A 12,614-nucleotide genomic window follows, 5' to 3' on the forward strand; every position below is an offset into this window, starting at 1 on the left:
GCTGGGTGGGTCATGTAGATGTGATACATGAGGACAGGGCTTCAGAAATGACTGGGGAGCCTGTTCCCTTCTTTATGGCCGAAGCAAATGAGTTTTGAGGCCTCGGGCAGATCAGGGCGCTTGGGCGGAACGGTGAGCACAGCACGTCTGTGACTGTGTGTGTGTCTGTGTCGGCCTGCATGTGCACATGAGTGGTGACCAGCAGAGCTGGGTATGAAACAGATAGCGCTGATAATGCATATCCTACATGAGTATCATCATCTCCATTCACAAGCGGGGGGGGCGGGGTGGCAAGGGGGGAAGTGACCCACTGAGTCTCACAGCTAGACGGTGCAGAATCAGAATTTAAGCCCAGATTTCCAGACCCCACCGTCCCTGGCCGCCTCAGAGGAGCATTGGAGGTGGGTGGGAGGTGAGGCCAGGAGGGACCCGACCACCTCAGGAGACGTGATGGGCGTGGACTGTCCTAAAAGTTACCGCTAAAAGTCCCATGTCCTGGGCAAGCCCTCAGTCCCAGAGAAACCGGGACAGTTGGTCAGTCATTTTCTTTATGGCTGTGTCAGAACATTAGAATCACGTGTGCTTGAACGTGTCCTCCTCCCTTGATCCTTGTGGTATCCCTGGGGGAGGGCAAGTGGTCTTGTGCCCATTTTACAGATGGGAAGATTCTGTCTGGAGGTGGGAAGCAGTGTACCCAAGGTAACACATCAGGTGGGTGGCAGGGTTGGAATTCAAATCCCGGGCTCATGAGTCCAAGTGCAGAATCTGGGAGCTCTTTTGTCTTACCTTGTTTCTTCCTGTCTGTGTGACTGACCAGGCAGATGGAGGACCCGAGCCGCCTCTGTCAGGCGGGCAGGATGTCCAAGCACTCAGCCATCTCTCAGGCATCTCAGGTTCATGCAGCCCCCTTGGCAGGGGACCCTGTATTCAGCCCATCTTCCATCAAAATATTCCTGATGCCATCCAAGCCCTCCTCACCCCAGAGGTGAATGTTCTTGAAAAGGAACCGCAGTGGTTTTGTTTCTTCTCCTTTTCTGTTTTTCTTTTTCTTAAAGTATTCATGAGAAACCTCCCTCTGCAGGGTTAAAATGTGTGTTCTTGGAAAATAGTGGTATTTAATGAAGGCGCCTTGCGCTGAATCAAAGAGCTTCATTCTTCTGAAAGTCCTTCTTCCCTGTCTCCGCGTCTGGCTCCTATCAAAGGGAATTCGCAGCCTTGGCTTTCTGTGGCTGTTGTCATGGAAATCGTTATAAGGATGGGATTGCGTGGACCAGAGGTCAGGGTACAGTTGCTTTGGCTCCCAGCACACGTGTCCTGGATGCCGGAGTCAGAGCTAATCAAATAAAGCAGCGATGACATCGGGCACTGCTGGCTCTCCTCTCCCAGGTATGGGAGTTGTCCTGTACCTGAAGGCTCTGGGGACAGAGGCAGGGAGCACAAGCAGGAGGGGAGGAGAGAGCTAAGTTTGCTGCATCCTCAGTGCTGGGGATGGTGCTGACCTGTTTATTCATCCCTTAATTCAGTATTTATGCAGCATCCACCGAGTGCCCGGCGACATGCTAGATCTAAGTGCATTACGGTTAGCAAGAGAGGCGCGGTCCTCTCCTCATGCAGCTGACGTCTGATGGGAAAGAGCAAACAATGATGCAAATAAGCAGAAACATCCCACACCTTAATTCAGGTAGTAAAGGGAACATGCAGAGTTACCATCAGTAATAAAGGGAATAGGGAATTGTGCAGGTCTCGTTTAGCTTGGATGGGTCAGCTAGCCTCCCCTGGGAGAAGGAGGAGCAGGCAGCAGCCATAACGTGTGGGGCCCGGAAGGTTTGGATTTTATTCCAGCGGTGATGAGAAGCCGTTGGGGCATCCTGAGCGGGGCGTGACACAGTCTGATTCACGGCTCTGTGTGGGGAGTGGATCGAGGAGGGCTGAGTGGGTGCCGTTAGGCTGGTATATCCCTCTGGGCTGGAGGACATGGCCTCTGGGGTTAAATGGAGACAGCAAAAGGAGGCACACTGGGGCTAGTTTGAAGCTGATGGGACTGGTGGGTCAGGTGGCAACGAGAAGTGTCTTTATTTAGGTCATCTTCACCAGAACTCTGGGAGGTGGCGATTTCTGTTTTGGAGCCATTTCACTAACTAGGGAACAGGTTCCGAGAGGCGGAGCGACTTACCCAAGGGCACACAGCAGTCTCTGTCTTAGTGCCACCAGTTCTGCGCCACGATGTGAGCATTTTTCTAGCACCCACCATGTGTAGGCTTTTCCTTGGAATTTCGGAGTCCCCGGACTTGGCTGCACATCACATAACAAGCATTGTTTAAAAATCACAGATTTCTAGATCCCCCTTCCTCCTTTTTTTCCCTTTGTTGAAACCCAGCATCTGTGTTTTTAACAGTCACATGAGGGAAATCCGATGCTGGTCTTAGGACCACCATTTGGGAAATGTGGGTTCTGTTTATCCTTCAAAACACCCTTTCAAGTTCCATGGCACGGGCCCATTTTGCAGGTGAGAAGACTGACGGTGAGATTATATTAGTGTGACAGAGCCTAGAGATCAACCAGTTTTAAAATTCGTTAAATATTGAGTAAGGGGAAGTGGTTCCAGCACTTGCTAGTTTTGTGACCTTCACCGTGGGCTTCCATGAGCCCTTCTCCTAAATCGGAGCATTGTCATCTCCCGGTGGCCCAGGCATGTGTGTGTGTGGGGGGCGGGGGCAGTGATGAGGTGCTGCCAGGACAGGTTTGAAGAGCTTGAACACCCTCCAAAGCCTCTGCAGCTTGCTAACCTTGGCGCCGGGTAACCTAGAGAAAGGTTTTCTCTCAGGGCAGATAAGAGGGAACGCGTTTGAAAGCACCTCTCAGCGAGCAAACTGTGTACATTCAGTGAGTGCTGATGTGGTGTCCACTCTGGGATGATTTGAGGCCAGGCGGTGGGGATAAGGAAGTGCCCTTCTCGACAGGGGCTCCCAGTCCAGGGAGAGGCCGGCCTCAGAGGAGACTGTTGCCAGCAGGGTGACAAGATCTTTACTGGGGAATGTTGTTATTTAGTCACTAAGTCATGTCTGACTCTTCTGCAACCCCATGGACTGCACACCAGGCTCCACTGTCCATAGGATTCTCCAGACAAGAATACTGAAGTGGGTTACCATGCCCCCCTCCAAGGGATCTTCCCCACCCAGGGATCGAACCCACATCTCCTGCATTGGCAGGGGGTTCTTTACCACTGAGCCACCAGGGAAGCCCCTGGGGAAGTGTTGGGGGTTAGCTAATTTCTCTGTGGGAGAGGAGCTCGTGGCTTCAGCTGTCGTCCTAAAGATGGAAGTGACCCGCCGGCTGAGTAAGGCGCATGTGGGTGTTCTGGGAGGAAGCACCCGCGCGTCCAGGGGCAGAGGCAGGCGGAGTGATGGAGCATGCTCGGTTGTGCATTGTATCGCTGGTATACAGTGTTCCCCAAGGTAAGGGCAGAGAGGATAATGCTGCTCTTTGAGGCTGGAGTCAGCCATGAATGGTTTACTGAGCCTGGCTAAAGAGTTTGGGCCTTATCCCAAAGGTGACTGGGAGCTACAGAGCAGGCACAAGTGCGGTCAGAAGTGCTTGTGAAAAACGGCAGGCTTCAAGGCCAGCAGAAGCAGTGATGTGTGGCACGCCCTGCTCAGCCAGAGGCGTGGGAGGATCTTCTTGGAGTAGTGGTCCCTTGTTGGCACCAGGGACTGGTTTCGTGGAAGGTAATTTTTTTAGGGACCAGGCTGGGATGGTTTCATGGTGATTCAAGCGTGTTACATTTACTTGTTTTTACATCAGCTCCACCTCAGATCATCAGGCATTAGACCCCAGAGGTTGAGGACCCCTGCCTTAGAGCATCTCCCAGGGCCCCTGGATTCTTCCCATGTGGACAAAGAGCCCCTCGCCCCACCTTCTAGAATCCTGAGAAAATTGTCTCTTTCTACTCAGTTTCCCTCCGTTGGAAGACTTGGTGCTGTCTGAGTTAACACATGAGGTTTAAGACCCTGTGATAAAACGCGGAAGATGCACACCTCATGAGTTCTAATCCCGCCTCTGCTGTTTAACGAGTTAGTTGTACGATTCTGAGTAAGTCACCCTGCCTGTCAGAGGTTCCTTGTTCTTACTGAAGAAAAACAGTCATGATATTCCCAGCTTCTGGGCTGGGAGAAAGCACCCTAGACCCTGGATTGGAAGGAATTCCCTAAACTGAAACCTGTCAGGCAGGGATTTTTAAACGCAGGGCTGCCTACTGGCTCCTACATCCCCCCACCCCCACCCTGAGTTGCCTGGTGGAAGACTTTGGATTCGGGCTGGGATTTTACACGACCTGGGGGAACAGGTAGACAAGGCGCGTTCTTTAGGAGCAATTACTGATTAATTCCCAGGGAATGTTTCCACTGGAAACAAACTAATCTGGAGACAGAAGCAATCCCAGCCACCAAGATATATAATTGAGATAATCGCTATGCATAAATAACACCTGTGAGCAGCAGATGCCTGCACCTGGCTCCGAGGAGGAAGTGGAGAATGGTGTCTGCTCTGGGCAGTGGCTACTTTATTTTTTTTTTAATTCATGCCTTTGACCTTTGCCTCCTCCAGAAAGGAAATATGTCATTTGCTTTTTTTTTTCTTTTGGTTAAATGGAAAAGAGTGCCCCGAGCTCTTCAGTTGTTTACTGAATTCCTGCCGGGGGCTGTCTTCCCCCTGCCTGCTGAGGACAAAGCTGTCGCCAGGCCTTAGCCATTGGGCCCCCTGCAGAGCCCTGGCACCCCGCCCCTGCCTGCCTGCCCCCTTCTCAGCCCACACCACCTGTGTCTCATTCAGCACTCTCTCAAGTCTGCCGGCCTCCCGTCTTACACAAGCAATCTTTCTGCCACCTGATCTTTGAGGAGAGATTTTTTAAAATACAAATACCATCTGGTTCTTTGCATTTGGGATCCATCCGAGGCACAATCCACCTCCCTCAATTTGACCTTTAAAGATGCACAGTCCAGGACTTCCCTGGTGGTCCAGCGGTAAAGAATCCACCTGCCAATGCAGGGGGCATGGGTTTGATCCCTGGTCTGGGAAGATCTCACATCCCACGGGGATCCCACATACAACTAAGCCCTCGGGTAGGCCCATTGGGCCTGGTGCGTCTTCCACACGGTGGACTCCCAGTAGTCCCCACCAGTGCACGGAAGACTGAGGGTCCCCTTTGCCCTTAACCAGGATGGTGGTCATCGGGCATCACCCATGCTTCTGCAAGACATTGAAAATAACTAGTGGGCTCTCGGAGGGTCATCCCAGTGGAGTCTTTAGTGTGAGCGGACACTTTGGGAGCACGTCTCTCCAGCCCGGAACCATGGAACAGGTGGTTTGTTGGTGGTTCTGGATGTTTTATTTGAAGAGACTTTCTTAAAGATTATGTTGGAGTAAATTGATTCAATATTAACATAACCTCCTATCAGAGAAAGATAAAGACCAAATTGTAATTGGTTAAAAACATGGTTATCAGCGGTCTGCTCACCCCACAAATATTGACACTTCCAAGGCTATGATGAAGTGGGAAGAGGCTGGTTTCATGGCAGACAGGGAATGCCATCTATGCTTAGCCCTCGAAGCATAGATAAACTGTTCAGCTGTGGAGGGCCAGCCTCTCAGAGAGCCCGGCCAGCCCCTGGGGCCATCGTTACCAAGGGAACACAGACACTGATGGCAGACATCCATGGTTTACACTCAGCCAGTCATGGGGCCAAGAGCTTAGAGATCATGACCTAACTCTCTGCCCCCAACCCACTTCAATGTAGCGAGTCCCTCGAGTAGAGGGACCTGTCCTCTGGCGCCAGAGCTCTGCACGTGAGCAAGGCCTCACCGGGTGGCAGAGTCCCCACAGGAAGCAGCCAGCATTCAGTAGTCCCTTCTCTGCAGCAGGAAGCTCAGCATATGAGAATCCCACCCAAAGTCACAGAGTTTGGGGGGCAACTGGGATGCATTGTATTTATTTATTTATTATTACGTGTGTATTGGTCATGCCACACAGCACATAGGATCTCAGTTTCCCGACCAGAGATCAAACCTGAGCCTCCACTGGACCACCAGGAAGGTCCCTCGGATGTACTTTAAATAATGTGTCTTGAAAGAATTTCCAGTGTACCAAAAAATTTATAAGGATAGTTCAAAGGATTCCTTTAAATCCTTCACCTAGATTCCTCAGCTTTTAACTTTTTGCCATGTTCGCGGTATCATTTTCTCACTAAATTACATCCTCTGAATTATTTGAAAACAAGTTACAGATGTGAGATCTCTTTACCCTTATCAAAATTGGAAATTTTAGCATGGATATTCTAACCCAGGGGTCAGCAAACTCAGGCTCACAGGCCAAGTCCAGCCCATGCTGCCTGATTTTTCGTTTTTGTTTTGTTTTGCTTTGTTTTTTTTATTATAGCCTGAGAGCTGAGAGAGGTTTTGTTTTTAAATAGCCACATATAAAGTTAGATAAGTACCCGCATTTATCCTTCCATTTTGCCTCTAGGCCTGCAGAGCCTAAAACACTCTGCAGCTTGCACTTGAAGGAAAACTTTGCTGACCCCTTATGCTGCCTGCTGACTATTCTGATTTTGCCTGTTGTTTTACTCACATTCTTTGTAGCCATTTTTCTCCCTGTTCAGGGTCCAGCCTAGACTGTGTCACAGTTGTGTTCAGTCTTGTGACACTGCCCATAGAGCCTCTGTCTTTGTATTTTATGACGCTAGAATTTTGGACGAGTTCGGGCCAGTTGTGTGGTAGAAACTTCCTCCACCTGGGTGACCTAGAATTGGAAGCCGTGTGTTTTTCATTTCAAAGCCGCTTGGATTTGTGTGGGTCTGAGGGTGTTCCTGGGACACGAGACTTCTGATCTTAAAACCAAAAAAGTTCCAGGCAGACAGGGATGAACTGGTCACCCTAGAGCCAGAGCTTCAAGTCCTAAGTAATTCTGGGGAAGATAAAAGGGCCCTCCCTCTGGGCTCTCCCTAAGACCTTTTGTTCTCAAAAGGTTCCCGCAGATTTAAGGGAGAGGCCGATGAGCCAGATGCTGATTTAAGAGCCATTTCTGGGTTCATCATCTGCTCCTGTGGCTCCTGACCTGCATTCCCACCCTCAGCCTGTTCCCATTCCGCAGCCCCCCGCCAACCCCGTCTCGCTGTCCTTGGTCTACTGATGCAGATGAGACTTGCTGATGACACTGCGCATGGTCATTGGGTCCTTCTCCTTGCTGGTTTCTAACTGCATCACGATTTAGCCCCTTTGCTATTGATGGGCATGTAAGTTATCTAGACTTAGAGCCATTATGAACGGCCGGGCAGTGGGTGGCCTCAGGAGGGGGCGTCCGGGGCTCCTGTAGCCACACGAGGCCGTGGGCAGCTCAGGGGGCAAGACAGCAGCCCCGCTGACTGGGGCCGATTCAGCAATGCGCTGAGCTTGTCTTGCAGCCTCGCTCCCTCTGCGCATAGGTGTGGAGTCCCTACCGCAAGGCCCAGTGACCCTTCAGAGCCCCTGTCCAGTGGGAAGACAGACGTGGAGGTGCTCAGATGCTATGCTATTTAGGTGAGCACTGGGGAGCTGGAATATCACCAAAAGGGGGGCATGAATGGATGGAGGCAGGGAGGACCTTTTTTGAGTATTTTATCCTGCTTTTTCAAGTTTGTATTTTTTTTCTCTCTCTCTTTGGAGTGTGTTACAAATCCATCGTCCCCAGAGGGAAGACAGGAAGGAAATTCTTGAAGTCTGTTCAGTCATGTAGGACCTGTGCCGTCCTTTGGTTCTGTAATACAAAATGTGAAAGTGAAGTCGCTCAGTCGTGGCTGACTCTTTGCGACCCCATGTACTGTAGTCCACCAGGCTCCTCTGTCCATGGGGTTTTCCAGGCAAGAATACTGGAGTGGGTTGCCATTTCCTTCTCCAACAAAATTAGAAAGGGCTCCTAAACGCTCAAACGACTTAAAACAAGTGAAAGGAGACCTGCTTTACTCAGCAGGTGGTAAACACATGACACAGGGCTCACAAGGAAAAGCTGTGCGTTTAAAAGCGACCTCGGTTCACTTCCTGGCTCCAGTCATCATTTAATAGCTATGTGACCTTGACACGTTAACTGGAATATCACAGAGGCTCTCTGAGCCTCAGTTTCTTCATCAGTAAAATGAAGACAAGAGTCAGTATGTGTTGCAAATTAACAGACACGTGGTCAGCATCCACAGAGAGCGGATACTATTATTGCCCTACTCGTCATGATGATTGTTACTACTCTGAGATGAGGGCGGTGGAAAGTAAATCCTCAGAGAGCATTTCAGCGCATCGATAAATGATGGTCTTCTAGCACAATGTACGGAAAGTCACAGAACGTTTAGAATATGCCCAAGTGATTGGAGATCAAGGACACAGAGAGGAACCACCATACGGTCTTAGGAAATTTCCCTGGAGGCTGCTGTCATCCAGCTCCTAAGCTGGACAGACCATCGGTGGACCTGACCTGATATTTTTAGTATGTTCACATTTAGTAAATTTGTTCTCTATCAGGGCTGTGTGTAGTTTGAGATGTTGGTGACTGCCTCCAGGGAAAAGCTTCCTACTAAAGGGTAACTTCTGGGCGTGCTGCTGGGACGCCACGGGCCAGGGTGTGTTGAGATTAGCCCGCCAAAGCCACCATTTCTTAGAACACTTCCCATGGCATTTGCTCTGTGGTATTTTTAAATCCTCTCAGTTGTTCAGTCAGACCCAGAAATCCAGGCTCTGATCACTCTGCTGAAATATCAGAATTTTCCCTCTTTCCCCAGCTCATTCTGTGTGTCAAGCCAACTCGTCTCGTAGCTTAATAAGTCCAAAGCAAACATTTTACCTCGGGTATTTGGAGCGGGCAGATGGCATCGCACGGGAAAGCACTGCTATTCTTCAGTTTGTAGTTGATGCCTGTGTGCTGGGAATCTCAATCGCCCTCCTCCCACTGAATGAGAGGGTGGGTGTTGGAGAGAGAATGCCTGAGACAGACCCAGCAGCAGAGAAAGGCTGTGTGCAGAGGGGGCTGGTGGTGGCCCAGAAAGAGCGGGGGTTTTGTTTTTTTTTCTTCAGCTTGGGTTGAGAGTCTCACGGACTTGACTCTGACCTTGGGCAAGTCACTTCCCTGCCCAGGCTGATTCCTCCCCTGCATGGCTGTAGTGGGCTACAGTTGTGATAAACCTCAAGGCCCGCGCGGTATCTGATGTGGTTGGTGTCGAAAAAATCTCATCCTGTCTTCATCTCCCCACTGAATAATAGGGAAGGGGGACTGTCAGTATTTATCCCCCTACCAGGAGGGGTCTACACACAGAATAGGAAATACATGGCTGTTACGCTGTCAAAGGGTTTTGGAGGGAGCTCCTTGGATCCAGCTTTGGGCACAGGGGTTTACTCTGTGGCTGACTCTGTATGTATTAGCTCTTCTGACTCCCTCACTCAGCCAGTGTCTGGGATCCAGGGAACAACTGCACAGCTCACAGTTCATTAAACAGAAAAAGGGATGTGACAGGCTGAAATATCTGAAAGGTTCTGAGGCTACGACTGCCTTTAGGCTTGGCTAGATCTAGGTGCTCCAGTCATGACATCAAGAACGTCTCGTGGCTCAGCACCTTGAGGTCAGCTTTTATTCTTAGGCAGTCTCTTCCTTTTGGGGGCAGGATGGACACTCCAGGCTTACATCCTGTGTCAGAAAAAGCTGTGTCCGTAGTCACAGCCAGAATCCTGGTGTCAGCCTTGCTACTGTCCCACGACCAACCGCTGAGGCCAAAGAAGGCAGTGCTCTGACTGGCAAGTCTGATTCATGAGCTTCTCCTCTGGGCTCGAGGGAGGGGTGTCGGCCCCATCACAGGCATCTGAGGGATGGACATTCTTTGCAGAGAAGATAGGGGTGCTGTTATCCAAAGAAAAGAGAGTAGGCATGTGCAGTCACATCGCCAGATTCCCCTTCCGGAGCCTGTGTGGTGGGGACCGCTGTTACAGAGGAGGGCAGTTAACCAGCGGCTTGGGCGTGAGAGGAGATGAGCCGCATCCAGCATGGAAGCACTGTGGGCGCCTGGGGGCTGCCGAGCACGTGGGGGAGGAGTCTCAGCCCCTGGGAGCCTGGTGTCCAGGCCGCCTGATACTTAATGCCAGGGTGACCCAAGCTAAGTCGCTTCACCGCCCCACCCATCATTTTCCCCAAAAACAGCAGTGAGAATGGCGGCTGACCCGAGCCGAGTGTGTTGTTGTCAGGGTTAAGGGAGTGAACACGGAGCTACGCCTGGCCCAGAGCGGGGCCTCAGACGCCTCCCCAACGTGCTGGACAGCCCCCCGGGCTGCTGTGGCACTCCCATCCTGGGTGCTGTTCGCCTCCTCTTGCCCCCGAGAGCTCAGGCTTCCAGGGCCTCCAGGGTCCTCCCGGGTCCTCCCAGACTGTCCAGGAGTCAGGACCTCGCCGCGCCCGCCCAGGCCGGGGCCGCGGCCCCCGGCATTCCTGTACACAGTGGCCACTGGTCAAGGTCTCCTGGCTCAGTGGCTGGGGAGGAACTGACGCCCCGCCCTGTGCAGGCACTGGGACGGGTGGCTGATCCAGCGAGTGGATGATGGGGTGACTAGACTACTCGAGGAGGAGAGGAGCTTCTGGCCATTACAGGCATTTTGGTGCTTTGTACCCATGAACTTTGCACATTATTGTATTGATGTTGCAAGAAACAAGATTTGAAAGGAGAGAAAACATGAACTTGTAGGAAGATCAATTGGTTGTTTTGGAAGATCAATTGGAAGATCAATCAATCGGTTATTTCGCTGAGAGCCTGCTGTGGGTCCCGCCCCTACCCCAGGTCTAGAGGGGGTGGAAATCCTGGGGGCCTTTTCTCCGCCAGCCCTCCCCACCATGGTGGGGTCCCACCTGGAACCCGGGAGGGCTTATCCACGGGGACGGGTGGTGGCTTGGAGCTGATGGGTGTGCTGGCCGCTGCCCCCGGGACACTCGTTGCCATCGTGGCTGTGGGGCTGGCGGTGGGACTCCGGCAACCTTCCAGGGGAGCCTCTGCTCTCTGACCGCTCCACCCGGACCTCCCCCCGGGAAGACACCTTCAGAGCGGCGCTGGCCACGTCGCAAGCCCAAGGGATCTGATCTCAGCCCTGCCGTGACTTCCTCCCGACTTCATAAAAATGTCAGTCACACAGCCTCAATATGGAAATAACGTGCAGTGAGTTATTCTTCCACTACGTCATCCATAATGGAAAATCAGCCTGAGATGGCCCTGTATTTCTTCCCGCTCCCTAAAGTGTAATAAATTGAAATTTTTAAAGCTCGGCATTAACACAGCTCGTCAGCAGCATCCCTGGGCCTTCCCCGGGGGAGTCCGTGAGCTGGGGTGATGGCCGGTGTTGCCCATCCAGACCCGATGAAACCTGGGCCTGCTTGACTTGCTTGCCTCTGGGGCCAGCACCCTCCCTCCAGCCGTCCCAGTCTGCCAGGAAGCCTAAAACCCTTCCCTGGGATTGTGGTCCAGGCCCTGCCTCGCTGGCCCTGTGACCATGACAGCTTGGCCTCTCTGGCACTCTCTTCACCTCTAAAACGGGGTTGGAAAGTCCTCACTTCTCAGGCTAGTGAGTGATGAAAGTGAAAGTTGCTCAGTTGTGTCCAACTGTTTGCGACCCCATGGACTATACAATCCATGGAATTCTCCAGGCCAGAACACTGGAATGGGTAGCCTTTCCCTTCTGCAAGGGATCTTCCCAACCCAGGGATCGAAGCCGGGTCTCCCGCATTGCAGGAGATTTCTTTACCGGCTGAGCCACTAGGGAGGCTGAGAATACTGGAGTGGGTGGCCGATCGCTTCTCCAGTGAATCTTACCAACCCAGGAATTGAACCGGGATCTCCCGCATTGCGGGCAGATTCTTTACCACCTGAGCTATCAGGGAAGCCCAGTGATGAAAGAGACAACAGCAATCTCCGCCATTCCTGTTTTGGCATTGTCTCAGCGCCAGGCGCTGTGCTAAGCATGCTCGGATTTTCACTGATTTATTCTGCACTGGTCCTGGAATGTGACCAGGCCCATGCTATAGATGAGGAAACTGAGGCACGGTGAGCTCAGTGACTTGCTGAAAGGCGGACGCTCCAGGTCTGACCCCACCCACGGTGCACCTGGTGCTTAGAGGGGCCAGCATGGCTTGGTTTCCTGCCGCTTCCCTTTGGTGTGAACTCTTTCCTCCCAGGAAATCCGAGTTCTGTCAATTCTCCCTGCTTTGTCTCCCTGTCATTCTACAGCCCCACCTGCCTCAGGTCATGGTGACAGGACTGAGTGGCTTCCGTGGTCACAGCAAGCCTCTGGGCTGTATTCTCTACAGTTGGAGTTCTCTCTTTATTTAATCCATTCTGCTCTTTTCAGAGTGTGGCTTTCCATGAGGGGCAGCAGAGTACAGTGGTTAAAGGCTTGGCCTCTGGGGTTGGACCAACCAGGTTTCCCCGCTGCTGGCCATGTGCCTGGGAGCGAGTCACTTCACCTCCATGAACCTCTGTTTCCTCCGAGGTCAGTTGGTCCTCACAGCGACACCTTTTCTCCTAGGGACCTCGCGGGGCTGTTGAGTAGTCAGGCAGATAGAGGCCATGTAA

At 52.0% G+C, this 12,614-nt stretch overlaps 1 protein-coding gene across 1 annotated transcript in view; it reads left to right on the forward strand.

Moving 5' to 3' along the window:
• Positions 1 to 12,614, forward strand: part of MYO18B (myosin XVIIIB) — a 232,628-nt gene that overhangs the window by 144,956 nt on the left and 75,058 nt on the right. The window lies entirely within an intron of this gene.

The sequence above is a fragment of the Bison bison genome, unplaced genomic scaffold, assembly GCF_000754665.1.
Source record: "Bison bison bison isolate TAMUID 2011002044 unplaced genomic scaffold, Bison_UMD1.0 scf7180017864495, whole genome shotgun sequence".
NCBI lineage: Eukaryota > Metazoa > Chordata > Mammalia > Artiodactyla > Bovidae > Bison > Bison bison.